This window comes from Ornithodoros turicata, chromosome 1, assembly GCF_037126465.1.
Source record: "Ornithodoros turicata isolate Travis chromosome 1, ASM3712646v1, whole genome shotgun sequence".
NCBI classification, from domain to species: Eukaryota; Metazoa; Arthropoda; class Arachnida; order Ixodida; family Argasidae; genus Ornithodoros; species Ornithodoros turicata.
Window position 1 is genome coordinate 10,873,721 of NC_088201.1, and position 26,775 is coordinate 10,900,495.

General features: G+C 45.0%; 1 protein-coding gene across 1 annotated transcript in view; it reads left to right on the forward strand.

Moving 5' to 3' along the window:
* The first annotated feature begins 303 nt into the window (after nucleotides 1-303).
* Nucleotides 304-26,775, forward strand: part of LOC135396991 (matrix metalloproteinase-21-like) — a 45,281-nt gene continuing 18,809 nt past the window's right edge. Inside the window, exon 1 of the mRNA XM_064628279.1 lies at nucleotides 304-466. The gene's annotated coding sequence lies outside the window, so the exon portion shown is untranslated. The remainder of the gene's footprint in view (nucleotides 467-26,775) is intronic.

Here is a 26,775-nt window from a genome sequence, read left to right on the forward strand (position 1 = left end):
TTCAGCGCACCTGCTCGCGTCCGCCGTCACTCACTGGTGTTCTTCGACCTGGGACAATACACTGGGAGCACCTGTTCCCACAGCTCAACTCCATTCCTGCCAATTCCCTCGTGGGTTGTGTTATACTTGAGATATTTTGTCGCTCCCGCGGTGCACAACAAAGGTGTCTCATGTATATAAAGAACGTATGCTTTGGTGCAAGACGCGGCATCATGCCGAGAGGGTGCCTCGATTGGCTGAGACGACGGCCTGACGTCAGCGACGGCGGATTTCTCGCCACTCAGAGGTCCCTCCTCATTTCTTCGGGCTACGGCGCTCGGCGCGGCAGTTTCCGAACTCGGCGCGCGACTTGACCGCGCGTGCACTTTTTTGGCGTCATGTGAACCTTCAGGATCCATTGTCTGCTGTGCGACACATACACGAAGTCAATCGTTCCCGCCACCCTTCTGCGAAGTCCATCTGCAAGGTGAGTTTTCTTGACGTAGTTTGCTATTGGGTGTTGCGTTGCAAACGGATACAGTATTCGTATACGCGCACATTCATTTTGGTGGGTGATAAAGTCCTTAACATGAACCTGAATTGCTCGAGTATCTCTTCGTCCGACCATAGTCACTCTGTATCTGCGTGTTGGGTCATGGCTTGGTTATCTGAGGTGTCTATCGTTCAAACACTTCTGTGGACTACAAAATTATTAAATGAATAGAGATTTGGTAGTACGCAACGCCTGAGTGACATAAGAAGAAAAGATTACCTGGTTTTAAACCAGAACTGTTTCAGGGGAGAAGAAATCGATTAAATTTACGGAAAATTCGACAACCTTATGCTTGTTCCGCTATGTATGTTGCTCTTTTGCGTGGGGTAAGGGGTTAGTCAATGGTATGAACACAGTGCACATGTCAGCTGCTTCACGAAGATAAATATATCTCAACAGCAAATTTCCATTCCGCGTAAGGTCAGCTGATGTCACTACAAAACTGCGTGTAATAGATATGTTGTTGTTTGGTGTGTAATGATAATTTGATGCGTGACATTACTGAAATGCACGAGAACGGCCTACAAACGTGAAGCTCTGGAACACATATTTTGGTAAAATGTTTTAGCTTGTTCAAGAACATTGATCTACACGTTATTATTAGATAACTTTGATAATAGTTTCTTTGCCTTCGTTTTCAAGGCATCGTTGGGTGTTGTGCCATCCGCAAGCCGCAGATTACAAAACTCAATATTTCCCTCAGAATAACAATGCATTTTGCTACCAAGTGCTTTGGTCAAAAACTGATACGAGAAAGTTCTCTGTAAAGGACGTGCACTGGGAGATTTCGTTAACTTCCAAGACCAAAGGGCGAAACGCGTTGACGTTTGAGGAGATTTGTGCCCTTGCTGGGAGGGTGCGATGAACTGAAGTGCGGCATTCTCTCACGTCCTCCTATTTAACACCTGACCACGAATACGAGAATATGCCACTGAATCAGAGACGTCCCTCCGTTGTGTGTCTGGTTTTTAAGGAACACTAATCTCGAAAGGCAGCACCCGCAATGCACGCTTCAAACTGCATGGAACAGCGAAAGCGTGACATGCAATACATTTCTTGGGAACACGCAGGGAAACATCCCACATCATCATCATCATCATCCATTCATCTATGTTGTTGTTGTTGTTGTTGTTGGGAACACGCGGACAAGGTGCACACTGAAACGTTAATAGTATTTCTTGAAACAAGTTTATTACGACTTCAAAGGTAGACTCTGAAGTCGTAGTCTGCAATATAAGCTACATAAGCCCAGTATGTCTACATAACCTCAGAACAGAACTTCAGTGCCGAGCTTCAGGAGTACAGAACCATTGATCTTCACATGCGATATATATATGGTGTAGACAAACTGTGACATGCAATTTGTCTACACGTGAATGAGGAAGGGCATATACGTACTGCTTGCGACACGCTTATCTGAAATCAGCACCCCGTGGTTTATCCCATCTCGAATCTCTAGGTGCAAATGATGCAAGATCATTTATTTTGAGTAACAAACACGCGCAGCATATGGTCTTTCTTTAAATACAATATTGAACAACATTTCCGAGGTCAACCAATGCACTGGGTCTCCCACATTGTACTTTGTTACAATGTGAAATAAAGTTTCAATTCAATTCAACCAAGGAAATATGGGCAGCAGAATTAATGACAGGCGATTCCAGACAACAGCGTCGCAAGCAGTACATGCCAATCAGATGTCGGTAATGAAAAGCATTGCTTCAGTTAGCCAAGCTGCACAGCTGCTTGCTCTACCTCTTCGGAAGTGAAAGAGGCACATGCAAGTAGCATTAATAACACACACATAAAGATAAGATGATGAGGTGGGGCTGATGCCGGCCAGCAGGTTAGCTGCAATGCAATATATATATTCAATTGACTAAGGAACGACTCTGACGGGCGATGTTACTAGATTATTAGCGCTAACGCAAAGAAAATGAAAGTAAACCACGGTTCGAAGTTGGACAGCTGCAGGAAGAAACGAAGCATGGGATCAATGTCTGAACCCTTCTTTTTGGTCATCTACTCCGTTTTGTAATCTCTTTGGACATTTATTTGTTTGTGTTGGTCACCCTGTTGAGGAAGTTACCTTCCTCGATATTATCGATAAAGAGTAATAATAATGGGGGGGCTTTACTTCGCGAGACAACTGCGATCATGGTAGGATAGGGAGGAATAATGAAAAATAAATAAGCAACAACTAGTTTATAGTAATAATAAAATTTCGTGGTCATTCCGAAGACTGGGACATGCCGGGATTGTACCCGACTGGCTGTCTGTAACGTCTCAGGTTTTCCCTTGGTTTCCCAGCTGACTTTCTAAACAGAGGTTGACACAGTTCCTCCTGAAGTCGACCAAGGACGTCTTGTCTGCTGCTCCTTCCTGTTGTCCTCCCTCTCTGTCCCCACATCTGTAGTTGATGATGAAGATGATGTTGGTGACTGTTCCTTTTGTATCGTGCGGACAACGCAGGGATTCGTGGGAGTCCAAGCGTTACCAAACACATAGCTAAATCAAACTCCACCTCGTACCTCAAATAAAATGGTGCTTCCTATTGTGTTGGTGTATAACCTGTCAACCCTGTGCAGCGCTCGTAGCCTTATATATAGTTTGTCCGCTGTGCTAACAAGGAATTAGAAAAGATAACGAACGTGACACCACCCCAGTTTGCGGCTTTGAGTTTCGATTACGTCTGGATCTAATTCGCACGCATGTATTTCTGACGTCCTCGTCAACAGCATCTCGGATAACGTGCTGAAAACCCGTTCACCAGATCTAAACGTTCGAAAAACGTTTATTTCGCCATACATTATCTCGACGTGCGCGCATCACCACTGTCTTGTGCGACGGTATCTATCAGTTCTTGACCCGAAAAGGCCTCTTTCGGGGAACACATTGGCGGCAGCACGATGGGCACCATGAGCAAGATACTGGCCGGTCAAAGGGTGGACGGGAAGTGAGTAACTTTGCCGATAAGGAATTTCCCGTGGCGTTCAGTACTGGTTTGAAAGAAGACACCAGCGCGAAAGAGAAAGGAATGAGGAGAGTGAATTCCTGCGGTAACGCCTCGAGACGACGTGGCAAGTGCCACGTGGCATGCACGAGCATAGTGGACGTACGTGCATGGTACACGTGGTGGACCAATATGTTACGCTAAACGGCTGCTTTTCTGTACTGGCGCAAACTCCATGAGCTGGAGAGAGCTCAATCCTGGGGATGAGGGTTGGCCATGCAGAAGAGCAGTCTTTGTTCATAATGTCGGCTCTGGACCTGAGGCTCTTTCTTTAAGATCCTACACTGTAAACTCTTTCACACCTTTAAAGGTGTGCGCTATGCACATTCAACCTGGTTGCGTAACATTGCATCTCCAGGATGATATTTTACAAAATTCGTAAAGCATTACTAAAGATCAAGTGTCAGTGCAAATCTTGCTTTCATGATGTCTTGGATATCGTAGGTGCGAGCTAATGCATATATGCATCGCTACCGATAATCGAGCACGGGCAAGTGTCTACAATACTGTTGAACAATGTTGAGATGTTGCAAGACTGAATTTTTGGAGGACAGACAACACTCCAGTAAAGAAAATTTGTGCGAAACCGTGCTCCATTATGATGTTACCAAAATTACACCTAAAAAGGCGTGCGCCATGTACGTTATTACACCTTTAAAGGTGTGAAAAGATTTAGAGTGTAGAGTGTAGTCTAAATGCGCACTGTGCAACCCTTAGATGCTTTGTTTGGGAGAGAGTCAAAGAGATTATGAGCCACTCGCAACATGTTATGTTAATGAGATACGTTAAAAATACGGTAAAAAAAGAAGAAGAATGCCAGCGCGGTGTTGAGCATAATGCGTGTCCGTCCAACTTAATCGATGAGTCGCGCTTCACTTGGGATATGGAGACCTAGACCTCGGGGTCCTGGTACCTCTTACCCATGGCTGCGTGGCTCGTGATCCTGAAGTCCGAAAGACATCGCTCGAGGTGATCATAGCTGATCGCGACGTAAAGTCACGAATTCTAATTCTAATCTATAGCACACTGTACTAGGACAAGTGGCGAGCAAAGACTCGGTCCCGGTCCCCGAGCCACGCACGGCAGGCGTGTGACACTTACTCACCTACGCTTGTATTTCAGGACGTGAACGCGACATGGACTTTCTCGCCACACGGATCAAAAGCGGAATAATTATCCGTTTATTTTAAAAGCACAATTGCTAAACCGGATCTGTCGCGCATGCGAATATATTTTCCATTTCTTTTCTGCTCCGCTTCACGGCATGAGCGTCGAATTTTTCACTTCGCGCTTCCGTTCGTGTCTGTCAGGTAACGCCAACGCGAACACAGTGTTGCCTGCAGATGTATCGATATACCCACGGCTTTATAATTCACTATTACTATCCGGATGATGACAGAAGCGTTGCACCAAAAACCCTAAACCTCTTTATAGAAACCTGTAATCAGACTACGCCGACCACGATTCGATAAGAACACGTCACGCACCGAAAGCGGTGGACTCGAGAAAAGTGCGGCTCATCAAGGAGAAAACAAACTGTTTCACTCACGAAATCATAGCGAGCTATCAACGCCCTGCTGAGGTTTCCCTCCACCTTGTTTCCTTCCTAGTTGAATGCACGGTGTATACAGATCTTTATCCTGCTGACCTCCGCCCCGGAGGGATTCTCTTGCTACCCATAGCAAGATGCGTGCGGCTGATACCACAGGTTCGACGAAGGCAAATGGAGAATTCGTATCAATTAAATTCTTCGGAGGTGTTAAGTCGCAACCGTACATGGTGATGTGGCACGAAGGCCGTTTATGGTCACCTGACAGGAAGGCTGTAGCATCGTATAGGCACAGATATATTTATTGAAGGCTTCATGAGGGAATAGTTAAGTTAGCTAAAATAGGGATGGTACTTTGGCCAAGAACACAGCGACCCCATGCATAGGTGCAGCTGTCAGCAACCGTGGTTATTGTGCGATCACGTATAGTGACCGTTACGGTAAATGCACGGTGGTACACTGCTGGACAAAAGTTTACGCAACACGCTCCGGTGCATTCCTTCCTGAGAGTGACACGCTTGCAGCGAATGGTGCCGTACGGACCTGCAAACACGTGACTGGGTTACCTAGGCGCACAGGTCGGTAAGTCCGTACGGCCCTATTCGCTGTTAGCGTGTCACTCTTAGGAAGAAATGCGCCGAAACGTGTTCCGTAAACTTTTTTCCAGCACCGTACCTTGCTGGTTTGCGAAAAGCGTTGGACACATGCACTTTGCGGTCAAAAAAATGAAGAAAAGAGAGAAATGATACTCGTTATATCCAAACCACACAAGGAGGAGTCTACAGCCGAGTAATGTCTACAAGTGCTGCACGAAATGTATTTTACACATGTCCGCTGTTACTCAGAAAATACGTGCATCGAGCGTGGCATAGGGGTCCGGTATGAATAAGCAGGAGTGTTGCCGATGTTTTGAGATCGACTGACGACCCCGTGAATTACAAATTGAGTGGGGCTTTGTTGGCTCATTGCGCGACCGCCATTCACACGGAGGTCGTCTGGGAGGAAGGCATCCTCTCGACCAAAATAAGACTGCCGTGCTTGAAGCGCTCGTACGTCCGATAGCTGCTTGGTCTGCGGGTTCAGCCACAAGGGTTTTGAACTGGGTTTAGAGGCCCCGCACGGGTTATAAGCCTCAAGAGGTGCGGTCGTATGTCACGGATACGTATACTATATAAAGCGGAAGATTTGCTCTGAAAGAGCGTCATCGCGTGATAATTTAAACGTCCTTTTAAACATCACACTCGTCATCATCATCCAAACACAGTGCGTCTGTTGTAAACGTCCTTATGCGCTGGTATAGTAGCAGCGAAATTCTTTTCTTTTTCGATTTTATTTTTCGGATAGACAGGCGAGTTGGGCGAGGTGGACAGATGAGTGGAGGTGTGTGGAGGAGAGAGAGGAAGGAGTCTTTCTCCAACTTCACGTACTTCACTGACTTCACGTGACTTCATTTCACGGTACTCCAACCTCACGACGTCCGTACGGAAGGACACAGGGAGACAGACACAGGGAAAACCTCGCCACAACTACCGCAACGTCCCTCCACCTGTGCAACGCCCCTTAGCAAGGCAATACCTGCCTCCTCGACCTCCTTCGCGACATCATTATGTAAAACCACCTATACCAAAGCGATGTCCCACAAAGCATAGAGAAAAGTGGTATTGATATATCAAGATCATGACTTCCCCTAGTGCGTGCATATTAACGACAGCGCGAGCTTCGCAAGCTCCCGTTGGCTTTGTGGCGATTAAACGACGGTGCTAGAATGCATAATGGCACGATGGTAGACGATTACGCCTTGCAGCCAGTACAGCCAGCCTCGACAACAGTTACAGCCAGCCTCGACGACAGCGCAGCCCAGTGTATAATTACTGGCCGTATAAGCATTCCTCGATTAGTATGCGCGCCTGTTAGCGCGCCTTTGCTCAACCTCTGGATCAAATGAAGGCGCTCCACCAATTCATTAAGTCTGACTTCGCAGACGGTTCACAGATAACAAACAGATGAGCAATATGGGTGGTAGCGAGACATTAGAGAGATTAATGGGCGCAAGAATAATGAACGTGGCTATCGCCACAGCTATAATGCTGTACATGCTTAAGACGCGGAGCGAAGACAGCAACCCTTTCCCGCCGCTAGAACTCGTTTACACCGGAGCCCGAGTAAAAGCCACGAACTGAGAAGCAAATAGTAGTTTTACGGGCGGGACTACTGCGCCAGAACCTGATAAGATCACGAGTATAATGGGATGTAGCTCCCACATGACTCGCCTTTGAAACAATGTGCAGGTATATACGAAGCGCTATAAAAGGTCGAACTACCACCTGAAAGCAATTAACGAAAGCCCCGAAGATGCCTGAAAGCCCTGGAGATCTGAAGCGGTATGAATGAATGATCCACAGGGCGTTCATGAGCTGGCATTTTATCTTGAGATAGCTTATCACTCAAAGACCTCGTTTCGTCACCACGTATACCGTTCGGAAAAAGAAAGAAAAAAAAAGAGAATTTTAGTACATCGTACGCTGTCGCCTTTGCGTACGTAAAGGATAGCGTTGGTAGTTCTGCGCACGCCCATAGCAGATAAAGAGCTTCGCAGATAAGAGAGCGCAGAACCAGCAACGCTATCCCTTACGTACGCAAAGATGATAGCGTACGATATACTAAAACTCTCTAAAGTCACTGGATAGTGTTAACAGACCATCGATAACGTCACTGCGCAGTTATCGATGTCGGACCCAGTGACAGCGTGCATGACTCTAAAGTTAGGATCTTGTCCGTTGATTGGAAGCGGTAGATATATGGTACTTCGGAAGTCACGTTATCAACGGACTACTAACCCTAATATCAATCAGACACATCCATTAATTATTGCGTATATAAGACACGTTGATAAAATCTGCACGCTGAAAACGTATCGCGAGCAATTTGCAGACGCAAACTTCACGTGCAAGATCGAAGTCCGAGATAATCAAATATTAATTTAATAATATCGTGAATATTTTTATATCTCAATCAATCAATCAAATACCCCATATCAAGGAACAATGGCTATGTGGCTTACTGGTTCAACGACCTTCCGATGAGCAGATTAAGTAGAATCGAACCATCTGCAGCAACCGCGCGCCGTTGCACATCAGGACGACCACCAGAGTGGTGCCGTAATCTGGAAACCAGGTATTTAAGACGAAACATGGTCTTCGCCCAAAAATAGTCCGAACTTCGGCTTGCGTCGCCGATTAAGGGACTTGTTTGCAGAGGGGACGGACCAAATGACAGGTTACAAGAATACCTCTATACTTTACAAGGGGGAGGGGGAGGGGGGGGGGGGGTCGTGCCAGCCAAAATGGGATCAATATGCGGCAACACCAAACACTTGTGTGATGCAACTCGATCACGATAACAGTTAGCTGGAGCGTTGAAATACGCTGGTGTGTGTGAAATCGCGTGTTTCGGTGAAGCTTACGGCCAGGTCGTAAGTCTGGCCTGGAGAAAGATTTTCTTTTCCTTTTTTTTTTTTTTTCGTTTCTGTGAACGCATAATAACGCTTGTACTTGGAGGGACCTTAGGTGAACGAGGTCAATCATACTTAAGTATCGCCGCCGCAGCCGCCCCTCTTCAGAGTTATGGGACCATAAATCTCGAGCGAATTATACCAAACGTCGCCATCCTTTCACCGGCCGAACGAAATTACCTTTATAGTCAATAATATCTAATTTTAAATGAACCTAAAAATATTAATGAAGCCAATTTGCTCTCTTCCTGAAGATAATTACGAATAACGCTCGAAGATATGCGTTCCTGTAAGGCAGGATACACTGAGCACAGAATATACAGACATTTAGATGTTTTGCGAAACCTAAGGAATACAGATCTTGTAATTATATGTTATACATGCAATGTGTCGACAATACATTAATAAATTTTATCGGCGGCTGTACGAAGCGTTGGATTCTCTTCGAAGTTTGTTGGCAGTTGCAATTCAACAACAAATAACGGACCATTTTCATTTGAGAGGTGAATGAATGGTAAAGCAGTATTTTTCTTTGTACATTTGGATTGAAGCATTTTGCTTTTATTACCTCAAGCACCCTTTACATAGCGAGCGAAAAGTTGAAATTGCTTTCCATACAAACACACACACAAACATATTGTATACTTATACATATCAATTTAAAATAAACTATATGTACGCTTCAGCTGTGCCGTGCAACGTGCGTTTCGCATTTTCTACGAAAAATATCCATATTAGTAGTTTTGTGTCTACTATATCTTGGGGAAGAGCATTCCAATCCGAAATTGCAGATAACAATGGTGTAAAACGAAAACGGTTCGTGGAAGCCCTAGGAAGTTGAATTTGTGAAGTATGTTGAGTTGGATCGATCTATTCGTACTTACAAACGGGCAGTACTGAAGGCCGAGCTAGCCTGGTGAAATAATTTAAAGAAAAAGCAAAGCCTATCTACTTTTCTACGTAGGTGTAGGGGTGGTAAAATCCAGTCTATTTTTTTTTTTTTTTACTTCTCTGACACTAGTTTTCATAGAATAGTCCCACATCATCGTCATCATGTATCTCTCTCTCTATCTCTCTTCAAACGAGGGATGCGTATTCAAGGCGAGGCCGAATAAGTGCTTTAAATGCTATAGTTTAGCTTAAAAGCTATAGTATAGAAGTTTCACCTCACAAGAAGCTAAATAAAAATGTCGTTAAAAAAAGTTTGTCGTCAAAGTTTGACTTTGCTATGATTGAGCTTATCTCTTTTTTTTTTAAATTCCGGGTTAGCGCCACGACGCAACTGGTGCTATGAGCGGCGTACAGATGTTGACAGATGAAGAGAGGACAGCAGGAAGGATTGCGGGACAGGGGGGGGGGGGTTAGTATGCGTCCTGGGCCGACTACAGGGGGAACTGTGCCGACATTCGTCTGGAAAGTCTTCGGAAAACCCAGAGAAAACCTCAGACAGCACAGCCGATGACAGGATTCGAACCCGTGTCACCTCCCAGTCTCGGCGTGAAAAAGCGATCATCCTAACCACTATGCCACGGGAGCTGGTGTATTGAGCTTATCTGATTATTCAAAGACAGGTCACTGGAAAATTAAACTCCCTAGGTATTTACAAGAAGATACTTCATCAATGAAGTTTCCTTGTAAAGTGTAGCCGCATTGAGCAGAGTTTTTCTTTGTTGCTTTGTTGTAAATGCAACATGTCTGGTTTTCGAGATATTAATTTCCGTTTCCCAGTCTGAACACCATTCACTTATATTGTTAAGATCTGCCTGTACTGTAGTAACAAACTATCCTCGACACAGTCCACATTTCTATAGACAACGCAATCATCAGCGTATAATCTGATTTTTCAAGAAACATAATTGGAGATGCCATTTATATATATATTAAAAATAAATTTGGTCCGAGAACTGAACCTTGAGGAACGCCTGAATCAACAGCGACAGGGTGAGAAATTTTGTTGTCGAAGATAGCACACTGAGTTCGGTTTGTTAGGAATGCTCCCACCCAGTCTGCTACTTTAAGGTTAATATTGAGGTTTCTAAGTTTACATAACAAACCCTGATAGGGAACCTTATCAAAAGCCTTGCGGAATCAATAAAACAGCATCAGTTTGCGAGTGGCCAGGTGTTCGAAACGCTGGGAAGTACACGCAAAGTTCTTACGGAAGCCATGCTGACTACAAGACAAAATATTATTGCATTTCAAAAAGTCCATTATGATGGAGCAGATTATGTGTTCCAGAATTTTACATACTACTGAAGTCAAGGAAATAGGCCTCTAGTTTTGAGCTCTATTTGTAGGACCGCTCTTGTGTATTGGAATTTATATTTATTCCATATAGCTACAAATCCAGAGCAAGAAGCTGCCGGCAGCATCTTTCTGAGGAAAAAGAACAACAAGCCGCATTCGAATAATGGAAGTGCGAAAAAGCCACGGATTAAAAACCGAACAAATCTTCCGGACATCGATGGTGTGAATGTGAAACAGATGAAGAAACTTCTATTTTTTATTAGACTACAAGAAGAAAGCTGGGCACTTCGACACTAAGCAACGCTCGAAATGTAAAGCAATATCACCTTGATTGCATGACCCTATCATTACATGGTCGTTAATATAACATCAACTGGCCCTGCCCGTTGTCTCCGTACGGTTACGAAGATGAAGATCGAGGAAAACTCCATTCGCGCGCGTCTCGCTGCCACAGTCGGCGATAACAATAATCAGTTGATCATTATAGTGATGATAAATAAAAAAAAGGGGGGAAGTGACAACAAGCAGTAAGAATCACAATGTGATTGTTTCTCCAAACAAGAAGTCGCAGAGACAACGCATGCTTTCAACAACAACTCGTCGAGGGAACACGCACTGCAGAACATACTGCACTGTTCCATTCTGTCTTCAATTCAGTTTCTTAGCAGCTTAAAAGAATAAATTAACACTGTACTTTGGCCCGCCATCTAGTGTTCCAGAACCGCGAGCCCACCTGTCAACTGGAAGCTTTTGTTTATGCACGTAATCCGGGAACCATACAAGAATCCCCGAAAACATGCACACACAACTCTTTCCCCCGACTATGGCACTGCAGGACTTTGTGGACGAGCTCGTAAACGTCAAGGCGATGCACGTTGACCGTATGGCACGGCGAGGGAGCTTTGTTTCCAACTTCCACAACTTCTTAGCGGCCGCAATAAATTAGGGCTGGAAGATCCTTCTTTTCTGGTAAGAGAAAGGCATTTCGGAGCAGATAACTCTCGGCTGGCCGTCACCTTCGAGAACGGGGTGAACGAAGTGAGGGAAATGGAGGTATAGATGCATGTATTGATTGAAATGGTCAGTTGCGATGCGTTACGAAGACATGGTTTACGGGTTCTGGGAAGAGGTATCGGGAACCGAATAGCCTGGTGATCAGCTTAATTTCAAAGAGAAAACGTCAAGCAAGTTGAGGAATGGTTGCCAACCTCGTCCATGATGTATACTGACGCTTAGAATGAGGGATATCCAATACCTGAGAAACGGTACCGTGGCCGTAAGTTTATAGAGGTCTCTGCTGTGCTTATAACGTAGGAGGAACTGAGAATGCGAACTCATAACACGAGCCGATCAAATCAAGAGACCATGCTGAAGACCGCATTCCCAGAAATACAAGAACCCCCCCCCCCTTTAAAGTTGGCTTCACCCCGAGGTCACTCCTATTCTTCGTGGAACCTGACCCTCCCCGTGGACGTAGTGTATTTCAGTAAAGCTACTCATTCGGCTCGTTGGTATTTTAAATCCATGGCGTACGAGTGGAACAACGACAAAGACAAACAGTCCTTCCTCTTCGGGTCCTTATCTGTTTGTCTTTGTCGTTATTGCACTCGTACACCATGGATGTAGTGTATTTGTTTCTTGTGTGCCTTGTTGTGTGCTCACGCACGCCTCGTTTACGTTCGGCATCGCAGAAACTCCGTGGCTCTTGCAAAAAGCCCACAAAAATATGGTCCGCAGACCTAGTACATAGCATTATTTCAACGTTCAATAAAATTACAACTAGAACAAAGCGGGACCTGCATAAATCTGTATACAAACTGCTCGTCGAGAGGGGGGGGGGGGGGGAGAGACAGGGAGTACTGCGCAGGCACTATCTGATCGCTCAGAGATCTCACAAAGTGTGGGAGGAATATCCAGGAAGGGAAACATGCATGTCGAGGTTGAGTCTCTCAAATAGGCGACAGAAGAAAAACCAGGAAGGGCGTGTATATATACCACATACGTATTACAAAAAGTCGCAGACAATCGCATCTACATAAGCTTGAATTGCGCGTTATGTACACATATTACGTCCCGTTTAATTTATAGCACATTCTAGGAGCCCTCCCCTTTGCAATAGCTATTTATCACGATAGTCGTTGTACACTGGCTCCCGTTCGTCCCAACGTGCCTGCTTTGTATGTTTATCTCACCGGGCGGGCGGGGTATGCAGCGCTGCCGACGCACATAAAATGAGACCGCTTTTGTTTCATGCAAAGTTCCTAAGAAAGCCATTTGTCTTACACCCCTATAAATGCCTACGCGGACTTCTTTTTTTTCTCTCTCTCTCTCTCTCTCTCACGTGTTCTAATGTCTGACAAAAGACGACACGAACAAATAGCAGCTGTATACTGCAAGGAACGTTTTAGGAAGAGCTTCTAGTGGAAAACGTTTACATATGTCTGTTGATGCCTACTGGGTGGTATCGAAGATGATATACACGTGTTCTTGCCCTAAACCACACAACTTTCCATTTGTATCCCATCTGTAGATAATGCTTTACGCACGTATGAGGTTTATGTTATTCACGCGCTTCGTGTGAATCGACGACTGATATATCACCTTGGATATGTCGGGATTGTGTACGACGGTCGACTTAACTGGGCAGTTCAAGTGGTCGAGGCCACAAGACGCCTAGTAACAAAGTTTAATCATTTTTTGTACAGAGACAGTGTGTTTAACTAATGGCGGAAATCGCGTATTGGTATGACACGTAAAGGGACTCAAGTTTTGCAACAACAACAGATAAATTAATGATGATGAAGGAGGAAATTCGCCACATGAGGTGCGGCCCACTACCCCAAGGCACAATGAACAGGATGAGATGTGTCCTGATGATGAGATGATGAACGACGCTGGATAGGGATCGATAGTTAGTGGAGTCACAAGTTTTGCAAGATAAATGTGGAAGAAGAAGAAGAAGAAAATTTGCATCGATCAGCTATATTTCAAGTTTCAAGGGTGCTAATATACACGCAGAAATCCGCCACCGCAAACACCGAAGCACATCCAGCTGTGACACCGCAGCCTTCACAAGTGAAGCGACCGCGGGAGGGCTCACGTGCTTTCCAGAGCCAACAAGAGTGAGCGAGGTTCTCGCTTATCTGATGTCAGAGCTCGACGCCGAAGTTTGTTCAAGGGCTTGTATCTCGCCAACTACGATACGTGAAAATAATTCCTTTTTTTTTCATCAATAATCTGACGTGTGATAAAACGCTTGCCTGATGTAATGAACCACAAAAAGTGGAAAGTCCAGGGATTCGGTGAAGGAAGAGTTGAAGCAAAAGCCTTTCTAACAGAGACTGTACTGGACACCGTCCGTGTGGCCAGTGGTTGGATTTTTCCGTCAGCACAAGAGTTGACTCACAATACCCTAGAAATATTTAACCCATAATTCCCACGATTCTTTAAATACATCCAATAATGGAGACGGTGCCCAGTAGAACAGTCACAGTTCGCAATATCGTCGGTTCCCGATCTGAAGCCCTTGTTTCAATCGACAGGTAATCATCAAATGTCAGAGCTTCGTGATATTAATAGCATAGATTGAGAAGTTACCCGTCAAAAAGAACTTGTTACAAGTTAAGTTACCGTGTGCAAAATGTAACTAAGTTAATAACGAAGTTCTTCAGCCTGAAATGTAACTCGCAGTTACTGAGTTACTTAAAAAAAAGAACGTTCGAGTTACTTCCAAGTTACTTCGGACACAAAATAACATTACGCAGGTGCAGCGCGCGTGAGCGGTGGAGTTAGACCTTGAGTTGCCTGCGGAGGAGTGCAACACGCTTAGATCGCTTTCGTTTATGTCCAACAATAGACCTCTCCCTGTTTGTAAACAAATTACGTCATAGTGTTCGACAGCGCCAAAATTTGGTAGAATTGAACTACGCTCGAAGCTAGAGGTGAACAAGGTCGCCACGGTCTTGATGGGATTACTATATGGTCCCTTAAAGGGACGCGACCCTCGGTCCTACTTTTCTTTAAATGGGAGGCAGCGAACAAGTGCCCGTTCGTGGAGCGCAGCCCTCTCCTTCTAATTTGTTTCGGTTTCAGTCTGTCTACCAATGTCATGATGACGTTTCTCTGGTAGAGGCCTATTCGAACGCTTTGCATCTTACTCCCTGTGGGCGCACAATGGTTCATCTTCATTTCAATGTCAGCGGTTCTTATTCCTGAATAAAATACTGTCATTGATGGAATATCACGTTTTATGGCAAAAAATGCCATGAAGGAACAGGAGAGAAAGCAAGAAAATATGTGGACGTGAGTGAAAAACGAGTTAAAAGTAACTTGGAACTTTACTTAAGTTACTTTGGCGAAGTTACCTGAAAAAGGAACGAGTTCCTCTGAAAGTTACCACGGCGCAAAAGTACCGAGTTAAGTTACAAGTTACCAAAAAAAGGAACTTAGTTACAGTAACGAGTTACCTCGAACTCTGATTAATAGCATTCCAATTTCGAAACATTGTAATTGGAATTATTGTAATTGGAATTATTCGCAAAACATAGTTTTAATAAGAAAATAAAACAAAAACTAGCCAGCTTCGATAACCTCGGCTGCGAACTGGAAGCCCGCGCTATATATACGACTGCCTTATCATCGTGTAGTGAACCGTTTTCCTGTTACGCAAAAAGAGCTGTATAAGAAAACGAAAAAATGGCTAAGCTGTATAAGGCTTGAGACGGTTTCAACAGCAGGCGTGCCCCATCCGCCCATTTTCGCGGGACGCCGAAAGAACAGTTCGCCTTTCGCCGTTACACGCCGCAAAGGTATAGCCCGGCATTTCCGGTCCGACGATTGTGCAAAGACAACAAACATGTTCATCGAAACCTTTGGCAGGGCGGAGCCAGGGGAACACCTTTAATTACGGGCTCGTTGTAAACGATATAGCTGTCGGCTTATTTCTTGAGCCGTTTCAGTCTTTCCAGGTACAAAGGGAAGCGCTTTCTCCAAGTCTTTCACCACGTCTGTTCCACGGATCAAATGGACAATAGCAAAAGCCGGCAGGGAATACAGAGGGAAACTGCGTCACAGCGATAGTTGTCGGCTGTAGAAAGTTCTAATTGCCGTTTGAATTCCCTTTTCTTGAGGCCATTGTTTCTTGTAAACGGTGTTTCTGCTAAACGGTAAAGCGCTCGCGACCGACAATCGAGAGGTGCGTGGTTCACATCCCGCCGCTGTCTGGCTTTTTCGACGACTGCCATATTTCAATTGTTCGTGTTCTCAAGCACCTTGAGGCTTGCGTTGTGTTTGTCTGTTGTGTGTTCAACCCTCGGAACCGTTACCATCCGAAAACGTAGACCTGCCTTTACCAGGACTGAAGTGACGTGGATGTAGTCGTGGAACAGAAATAGGGTGCGTCGCGAACAAAGAAAAAAAAAAAGAAACAACAAACCGGAAAGGGTTTGCGTATTATGACAGATACGGCACTTATAGAATTTGCCAGAATTTGCCATTCTCAAAAGCGTCAAAGGCCTCGGCCATAACGCATTCCTTGCTAACCCGAACAGTATTTTCGCGTCTTCGTAGAATCTCAAAATCGAGACGGGGACCACCCGCAGATTTTCCGGCGCTGTTATAGTGCATCAGTGATGCTAACGACTCAACTAATCACCTCCCTAAACTTCGGTAATTCCGTCGGTATCCATTTAACTGCGCAACTGCCCCGTTGCAAGATGCTCGACCTGCGTAGCCCTTATGAAAATGGACTTTGCCTGTCAATTGACTTTGTTTGGACATCCTTTGGGTTGTTTGGTATTTCTTTTGACTTTGACTTTCTTTGGACCAACGCCCAAACAAAATCTATAGACCACCTTTGGCTTTTCTTTTGTTTGACTTTCTTTGGACCAACGCCCAAACAAAATCTATAGACCACCTTTGGCTTTTCTTTTGTTTGACTTTCTTTGGCCGGTTGCCCAAACAAAATCTATAGCCTACCTTTGGCTGTTTTTTGGTTTGACTTTCTTTGGCCGGCTGCCCAAACAAAATCTATAGACCACCTTTAGCTGTTTTTTGGTTTGACTTTCTTTGGCTGGTTGCCCAAATAAAATCTGCAGACCATCTTTGGCGTTTTTTTGTTTTGTTTGTTTGACTTTCTTTGGCCTGTTGCCCAAAGAAAAGTTGTTGGCTACCTTTGGCTTATTTTGGTGTAATTTTGCCTGTGCCTTTGGATTTGTTCTAAGACAATTTAGTGATACGTTTTAGATTTCCTTTAGTTTAAGTTTGTTCAGCCACTTTGGAAACCCCCTACAATGTCATTGTCTTAACTTCCCTTGAACAGCCAAAATGTTTCCTGTAACAATCTTCTACCTTGAAGTAGACCGTACAAATAAAAGGCAGGAGTTGTACACAAAAACTTGACTGAATGTGAGATAGCCGTCACTACACAAGCTTTTCCAACATGAGAACACAATACGGCATGAACGTCACCACGTAAACTATTCCAACATAAGACACCTTCCGGCATGGATTATACAGAAAAAATCCAACTGAAGAGAAGTTGACCCTCATTACGCAAGCCATTCCAAGCTAACGGCGCCATTTGACACGACTTATGCACAGAAACCTGAACAAATAGAAGCTACAGGTCTGGCTAAGAGCCGTTCCAACATGAAGATACTCCGGCATGAGTTGTGCACCGAAACCTGACTGAACGTAACCTGGGTCTCACTACTGATGCCGTTCCAACCTGAAGATACCCCAGCATGAATTGTGCACCAAAACCTGACCGAACATACGCTATGTCTCACTACTGATGCCGTTCCAACATGAAGATACCCCGGCATGAATTGTGCACCGAAAGCTGACCGAACATAAGCTATGCCTCACTACTGATGCCGTTCCAACATGAAGATACCCCAGCATGAATTGTGCACCGAAAGCTGACCGAACATAAGCTATGCCTCACTACTGATGCCGTTCCAACATGAAGATACCCCGGCATGAATTGTGCACCGAAACCTGACCGAACATAAGCTATGCCTCACTACTGATGCCGTTCCAACATGAAGATACCCCGGCATGAATTGTGCACCAAAACCTGACCGAACATAAGCTATGCCTCACTACTGATGCCGTTCCAACATGAAGATACCCCGGCATGAATTGTGCACCAAAACCTGACCGAACATAAGCTATGCCTCACTACTGATGCCGTTCCAACATGAAGGTACCCCGGCATGAATTGTGCACCGAAAGCTGACCGAACATAGGCTAGGTATCACTACTGATGCCGTTCCAACATGAAGATACCCCGGCATGAATTGTGCACCAAAACCTGACCGAACATAAGCTATGCCTCACTACTGATGCCGTTCCAACATGAAGATACCCCGGCATGAATTGTGCACCAAAACCTGACCGAACATAAGCTAGGTATCACTACTGATGCCGTTCCAACATGAAGATACCCCGGCATGAATTGTGCACCAAAACCTGACCGAACATAAGCTATGCCTCACTACTGATGCCGTTCCAACATGAAGATACCCCGGCATGAATTGTGCACCAAAACCTGACCGAACATAAGCTATGCCTCACTACTGATGCCGTTCCAACATGAAGATACCCCGGCATGAATTGTGCACCAAAACCTGACCGAACATAAGCTAGGTATCACTACTGATGCCGTTCCAACATGAAGATACCCCGGCATGAATTGTGCACCAAAACCTGACCGAACATAAGCTATGCCTCACTACTGATGCCGTTCCAACATGAAGGTACCCCGGCATGAATTGTGCACCAAAACCTGACCGAACATAAGCTATGCCTCACTACTGATGCCGTTCCAACATGAAGATACCCCGGCATGAATTGTGCACCAAAACCTGACCGAACATAAGCTATGCCTCACTACTGATGCCGTTCCAACATGAAGATACCCCGGCATGAATTGTGCACCAAAACCTGACCGAACATAAGCTATGCCTCACTACTGATGCCGTTCCAACATGAAGATACCCCGGCATGAATTGTGCACCAAAACCTGACCGAACATAAGCTATGCCTCACTACTGATGCCGTTCCAACATGAAGGTACCCCGGCATGAATTGTGCACCAAAACCTGACCGAACATAAGCTATGCCTCACTACTGATGCCGTTCCAACATGAAGGTACCCCGGCATGAATTGTGCACCGAAAGCTGACCGAACATAGGCTAGGTATCACTACTGATGCCATTCCAACATGAAGATACCCCGGCATGAATTGTGCACCAAAACTTGACCGAACATAAGCTATGCCTCACTACTGATGCCATTCCAACATGAAGATACCCCGGCATGAATTGTGCACCAAAACCTGACCGAACATAAGCTAGGTATCACTACTGATGCCGTTCCAACATGAAGATACCCCGGCATGAATTGTGCACCAAAACCTGACCGAACATAAGCTATGCCTCACTACTGATGCCGTTCCAACATGAAGATACCCCGGCATGAATTGTGCACCAAAACTTGACCGAACATAAGCTATGCCTCACTACTGATGCCGTTCCAACATGAAGATACCCCGGCATGAATTGTGCACCAAAACCTGACCGAACATAAGCTATGCCTCACTACTGATGCCGTTCCAACATGAAGATACCCCGGCATGAATTGTGCACCAAAACCTGACCGAACATAAGCTATGCCTCACTACTGATGCCGTTCCAACATGAAGATACCCCGGCATGAATTGTGCACCGAAAGCTGACCGAACATAAGCTAGGTATCACTACTGATGCCGTTCCAACATGAAGATACCCCGGCATGAATTGTGCACCAAAACCTGACCGAACATAAGCTATGCCTCACTACTGATGCCGTTCCAACATGAAGATACCCCGGCATGAATTGTGCACCAAAACTTGACCGAACATAAGCTATGCCTCACTACTGATGCCGTTCCAACATGAAGATACCCCGGCATGAATTGTGCACCAAAACCTGACCGAACATAAGCTATGCCTCACTACTGATGCCGTTCCAACATGAAGATACCCCGGCATGAATTGTGCACCAAAACCTGACCGAACATAAGCTATGCCTCACTACTGATGCCGTTCCAACATGAAGATACCCCGGCATGAATTGTGCACCGAAAGCTGACCGAACATAAGCTAGGTATCACTACTGATGCCGTTCCAACATGAAGATACCCCGGCATGAATTGTGCACCGAAACCTGACCGAACAAAAGCTATGCCTCACTACTGATGCCGTTCCAACATGAAGATACCCCGGCATGAATTGTGCACCGAAACCTGACCGAACATAAGCTATGCCTCACTACTGATGCCGTTCCAACATGAAGATACCTCGGCATGAATTGTGCACCGAAACCTGACCGAACATAAGCTATGCCTCACTACTGATGCCGTTCCAACATGAAGATACCCCGGCATGAATTGTGCACCGAAACCTGACCGAACATAAGCTATGCCTCACTACTGATGCCGTTCCAACATGAAGATACCCCGGCATGAATTGTGCATGAAAACTTGACCGAACATAAGCTATGCCTCACTACTGATGCCGTTCCAACATGAAGATACCCCGGCATGAATTGTGCACCAAAACCTGACCGAACATAAGCTATGCCTCACTACTGATGCCGTTCCAACATGAAGATACCCCGGCATGAATTGTGCACCGAAACCTGACCGAACATAAGCTATGCCTCACTACTGATGCCGTTCCAACATGAAGATACCCCGGCATGAATTGTGCACCGAAAGCTGACCGAACATAAGCTATGCCTCACTACTGATGCCGTTCCAACATGAAGATACCCTGGCATGAATTGTGCACCGAAAGCTGACCGAACATAAGCTAGGTATCACTACTGATGCCGTTCCAACATGAAGATACCCTGGCATGAATTGTGCACCGAAAGCTGACCGAACATAAGCTATGCCTCACTACTGATGCCGTTCCAACATGAAGATACCCTGGCATGAATTGTGCACCGAAAGCTGACCGAACATAAGCTAGGTATCACTACTGATGCCATTCCAACATGAAGATAGATACATATCGTCGAAATGTTCGTCATGATGATACACTCTATAGGCGCGTTCCCAAGCACGCGATTTGCGGGGCGTCGCGACAGCGACTATTTTTTTTCTGTTCCGCGCAGGCAGAAGCAACAACAGGTTTCTCACAACCGTACGGTTTGGTTGTCAACATCGCTTCAGGTTCCTCTCGCATATGAATCGTTGAACGAAAGCCGAAACATGGAAAAATTGTCGCTCTCGCAAATCGCGCGCTTGGGAACACGCCTTTAGAGTGTATCAACATGAAGAACGTTATTGCGCTGCACGGCTACGCAGCATTCAACAAATGTTGCACAAATCAAACATCAACAAAACATTTCATTAGCTGCCCGCTGCCCAATCCGACACCGCAAGTGGCCCGAAATATCGAAGTGTCTTCTTTGTTTGAATCTATTCACTGTGTTATTATCCGCTGTTTAGGCATGTGTATTATTAATAATATGATTAAACAACAGAACTGGAGTGTGCAATTTTATTCGGCGTTGTTTGCATATTTGTAGTTACAGGTTCAGGTTGCGCCGTTCCTCTCCTTTAGTCGAGGAAAACTGCTAGTGCTATCGAAGCCAATCCAAGCCGCAAGCGAAGTGTAGGGTATTGTTTGCTTTGGTCGCCGCACGTGGTTTTGAATTTAGTGTTCATGTTGTGTGGTGTCCTGTATTTCACACGTTTCATTCACACAATTTTCTATATGCGTAACTACGTGCAACATGCACATTTTGGTGAAGTGGCCAGGCGTGAATATGCTGGACGTTTATCCCGTCGACAGCCTGCAAGATATCGAATTAGGTTTAAGTATTTCGTATGTCCCGGCCGTCCCGGCAAACGCGGACATTGCTAAGGGGAAGACATTCCTCATACGGTGCAGCAAGAATGCAGAGCCCTCTGAAGCCTTCTTCGTTGCTGCGGGTAAGTCCAGCGTGTACAGAGAAATATGCTTTGTTTTTCCAAAGCGCGAGAGGCCAGACGTTTCCGCAACCAATTACACGTACGCCTCGAAGGGCGTATGGCAATTACAGTCTCCCTGTTTCTGCCCAGTATTTGTTACGCTGTCTAAATCAACCGCAGACGTGGAATGGCGTGTCATTTAGCGCTACCAATTTAGACTTGCCTACGGGTTACCTATAGTAAAAAGACATTAATCGGTTCTGCATTATTGGTCCTGTTGTAGAACCAGACTCAGAACATCAATTTCTCATGTTTGATTGCTTGTTCATTGATTTGCTGCTGCCACAAGCCTAACTACTTGATATTCCACTAGGCCTCAGGGTGCACACTGTACACATTGTGCAGAGCACAACCGGAAAATAGAGGAGCTTGAGCATGCAAATGCCCGCCATACAAAGAAAGCCAAAGAGAAGTGTGGTAAGCTGATATATATCGATTTTTTTACATATGTTGTGACAAGCATGTAGCAGGTAATTATTTTCAGTCATGACCAACATGGTGGATCAAATGGAAAATCTAATCCAGACTGCCTCCAGCCAGAACGCTGCTGCTGTTACAGCAGCTCCAATGGTAATGTTTGTCTCACCTGTGGAACTTGGATTTTCATATTTATTTGTGTTTGGTTAGTGCGGATGAGCCGTAAGAGTGTGCTTGGAAGATATATCATTTGAAGTTAACAGTTTGCAGGACAATACGTGTAATACCTCTTTTCTATGCAGCTGGACATCGGCTTAGGTGTTTGCGTGGACGCTGGTGTTCTGCACAGAATAGAGAGAAGCAGCAAAGGGGATAGGACAAGGTACGACTGCATAAGCATAGCTATCTCTCTTGCCAAATTCGCCCATTTTTCTCTTTTGCAAGCTTCATTGTTCCATTTCTTAACACGCTCTTTAATTTGCAGGCTGGCCTGTGCCCTCATTTGGGCAGTATTTTCTCCTGAGGAGATGATTGGGCGAATTTCATATGGGATACCATGCAACGCCCACTAAGGTGCTGCTCTAAAACCTGCAGTGGATGAGACACGGCGTGAAGCATTTCTGGGTAAGGACCCCTTTCTGTCTTCATTACTGCAGGTCCATTGGCTTTTGATTTGGCCAAACTCTGGCTTTGTCTACATGAAGTAGCTGGTTACTGCTAATCAGTTAATTGTACTCCTGCAGTGTCAACCTCGTGATTTGGCTTGCTGGAACCATCACATTCATGTGGCACACTTTTGCAATGCCATTGGCAGCAACAACCATGTTCTAAGAGTTGGAGCTGGACTGCCAGAAGTAGACCAAGATGGTAATCTGCACTTCTTTTGCACCATACAGATGCAAGAAAACAACAAGTCTGCGAGAGATCAAGGAGAGCGTTGTGTCCATGCTTTCGAAAATGAAATAATCACCCGTAATAAATTATGTGTATTATCAGTAACAGATGGCTTCTTTGTCGTGAATACCAGGGGTACTGGGTGCTATTTGGGGAGCCAACGAGGTAAATTTGGGCATTATGTCAAAAGAAAATCAAATTAATGGCAAATAGGTGTCAAAAGAAAGACCAATTGAAGTCATAAAAGTGTCAATTGAATGGCAATTGCAAAAGTTCAAAAGAGATTCTTTTGACAAAAGTCAAAAGGAAGTCTGTCCCAAATAACCAAATGAAGTCAAAAGAAGTTCCAAACGTTTTTCCAAATAAATTCAAAAGCAATTCTATTGAATTTCAATTGCCTCTTTTGACTTTTTTCAATTGGAATTCTAAAGCATGTCCAAAAAATTTTTTGCAAGGGAGGATACACGCATACCCTGGTAGATGCCCAGAAATGATAGGTAAATTATAAACTTGAGGCACGCACAATTAATGTTAAGGCCTTTAGTTGCATGAACGAAATTGGATTCACATACGCGTCTCATCTTTTCAGGGTCGCGTTTTCACCACTACTTCGGGAAGTAACCGTCGAACGCGGTTCTGCGGCGGCGTCGCAAAGAGAAAAAAACAAAAAAACAAAAAACAAAAAAAAGAAAAAAAAAACTGCGAGAAAAAAAGTAAAAAAAACGAATAAAAGAAACAGAAAAGTTCTGTTTCAAAACCACATCTTAACAGCGCTGTTTTGCTACCTTCATGGGTGCTGCCTTGACCGTCGCCCTGTTTTGGTGCTGCTACCCACTACGCAATTATTTAACAAGGAATAGCAAGTCGTCCTTTCTGGCTGGCTTTTCCTGTCAAAATAAATAGATCTCCCCCCCCCCTCCAACATCTGACCGGCCTCGGTGGATCAGTTGGATGGGCAAGGTACCTCAAAGTTGTAGTTAAAGTAAAGTACCAAGTATATCTGGTGTCATTAGTAATCCAAGTACAGTACAAAGTACCCCATTGCAAATGTACTTCAAGTAAAGTACAAAGTACTAGGCAAAGTACTTCGAGCACTCATCAAGTGCTAATTTAATTTGTATAACTTTGCATTTCACTGTTTGGTAGCTATGTCTTCCTTTTCTTAGCAAAACTTTAGCACATTCACAGCACAGCATTAGCACATTAACATTCTTGGCAAGTGCTATGACGCCCGTGAAAATGAACTGAATCAGATGGCATAGTTTGCAGTTACATGTGCAGGGGCAATCAGCTGTGCTGTGAATGTGCAAAATTACACACTGACTGATCTAAGATCACCCGCCTATAGTGTGGTGTTCCGAATCTTGGGGTATAAAGGGCACGGGCCAACAGATATTTTTCATTTCTTAGCATTCCTGCTTTCCGAAATACAACATATTTCAAAAAAGAACACGAAGGAAATAAAGAAAAAAAGGATGAAACACTATATCTTCGTTTTTATACGACTGCGATCTGCTGCAATGTAATTCATGTGACCAATTTAAAAACGAAAAATGAAAGCATGTGTGTATTTCGGACAGGTACTTTACTTGATCATGTAATCCATTGGCACATTGTGATATAGAATGATCGTTAATTGCCAATGAAGGAAACAATATAAAAAGCACTAGCACCATGCATTGGGAGAACTGAAATGACAAGACCAAGTTATCGTGCTGCCAGTTACAGTGTCATAATGTGTGCGTGTCTTTGCATTCCGTTCCTTGACATAAACATAAAAGCCCTATAGTTGCTTGCCAACATTTCAGGCCTCTCAACAAGAAATTTTCTTTTCAAAGATGTTATTTAAAAGCACAAAAATAATTTTTGGTACCCCTTTGGTGATTTTCGTCCATAGAGTTCAAGTTTGTGTACTTGTGTACTTGATGGGAAAGCACCAGAAAGAAAGGTACTCTCAGTACAGTTCAAAGAATACACTATTTGAAATGTACCTATAAAGCTGAAGTACTACTTGGGTGCTGGGTACTGCAAGTACTTCCCATCACTGGGCGGCGTGTCCGCCTACTGATCCCAAGGTGGCGGGTTCGATCCCGGCAGAGTACGCCAACAACTTGGTGGCAGGGTGCAAGTTGCTTGGACGCACCGTCTTCCGCGAGGAACGTTTGTTAAACACGGCGTACTGAGATTTCGGCGCATTTATAAGAACCCTCAGGTAGGCAAAATTGATCCACAGACCGACCACTGTGGCGTCGCTCATGATCATACCAGTTGTCTCGCGACGTAAAACCGTGAATTATTATTATTATTGTTCCGCCACCATATGCCCAACTGTTTCCGCATCAGGTGACGTCGGACTTCCAGTAGAGAAAGTCCGTCTGAACAACGAGCCCAAGCAGCACAATGTACTGAAAGTCGGGTGCAATAGGGGTGTGCGGGTAGGTGGAAGGCCTTGATCAGGCTCGTGAAACTAAAGAACATTGATAAGACACATACCGTCCACCCCTATTGCACTCGACTTTCGGTACATTGTGCTGTTTGGGAGGCAGGGAATCAGAAAATCCAGCAGTCGGCATCCGTTTGGAATTGAATTCGGCAGATCCGCATCAGGGCGTGGGTGGATGCCAGACGCGCAAGCACGTAAGCTCCGGTTGCACGTGGCGCCTGGATATCCTATTCTAGAACACACAGCGTCAGGTCTGCATCCGTACGAGGGCCATGAAGCTCACGCACGGCAATGGGTATTTCACGAGGGCTGATCACATTTCCTTCCCAGACAACTTACGTGGAATGAGATCAGGTGAAGACAGAACTTGATCAAAAACTGCGCGGGCGACGCTCTGTGGGGTGCTCTTGTAATAGGATCCCTATTCCTTCCCTGAGGGTGGTTCACGCCACGGTTTCAACAACGCCTCAGGAATCCCATAGCCACATTGCCAGGCGACTCGCGTGAATACGCTATAACCAAGCCTGAACGCAGAATGATATTGCAAGACGCTATGTCTGAATATAGAGGCGCTTATTAGACACAAGCAGTCCAATACTCCGCCAAGAAGAGCAGTACCACGGAGACAACACCGACCAAATGGTTGAACTCTGCAATGCTACGCATGGAAAGCGATCGTCCATTAGGCTGTTTATGTGTCAGATATGCCTTTATGACATTAATTTAGTTTCAAGATACATATTTACATGAAGACGACACAAAACGCAGGTTAGCTGGTGAACCATGGCAGAAAAGAAAACCCTGAGACACAGGAACACAGGAGGATGACACAGCAGATTCTCTATAACCTGTTGTGTCCCCCCTGTGTGTTCCTCTGTCTCGGGGTTAACGTTTCTATCAAGATCTTGACTGTTTTTTTTTTTTTTTTTTGCGGGGGGGGGGGGGGTACTTCTAAGAGGACAGTGCATCAGTTGATGGATGGGTGGGTTGTGTGAGATCCGCCACCCAACGTAGGTAGCTCGGAGTATGACAGGATGACACCTAATAGAGACATATTGCTCCCGCGAACTGGAGTTCAGTGGCATGCCCCTCTTTCACGCACCCGAGCATTGGGACAAAGGAAGACAGTAGTAAGAATAAGG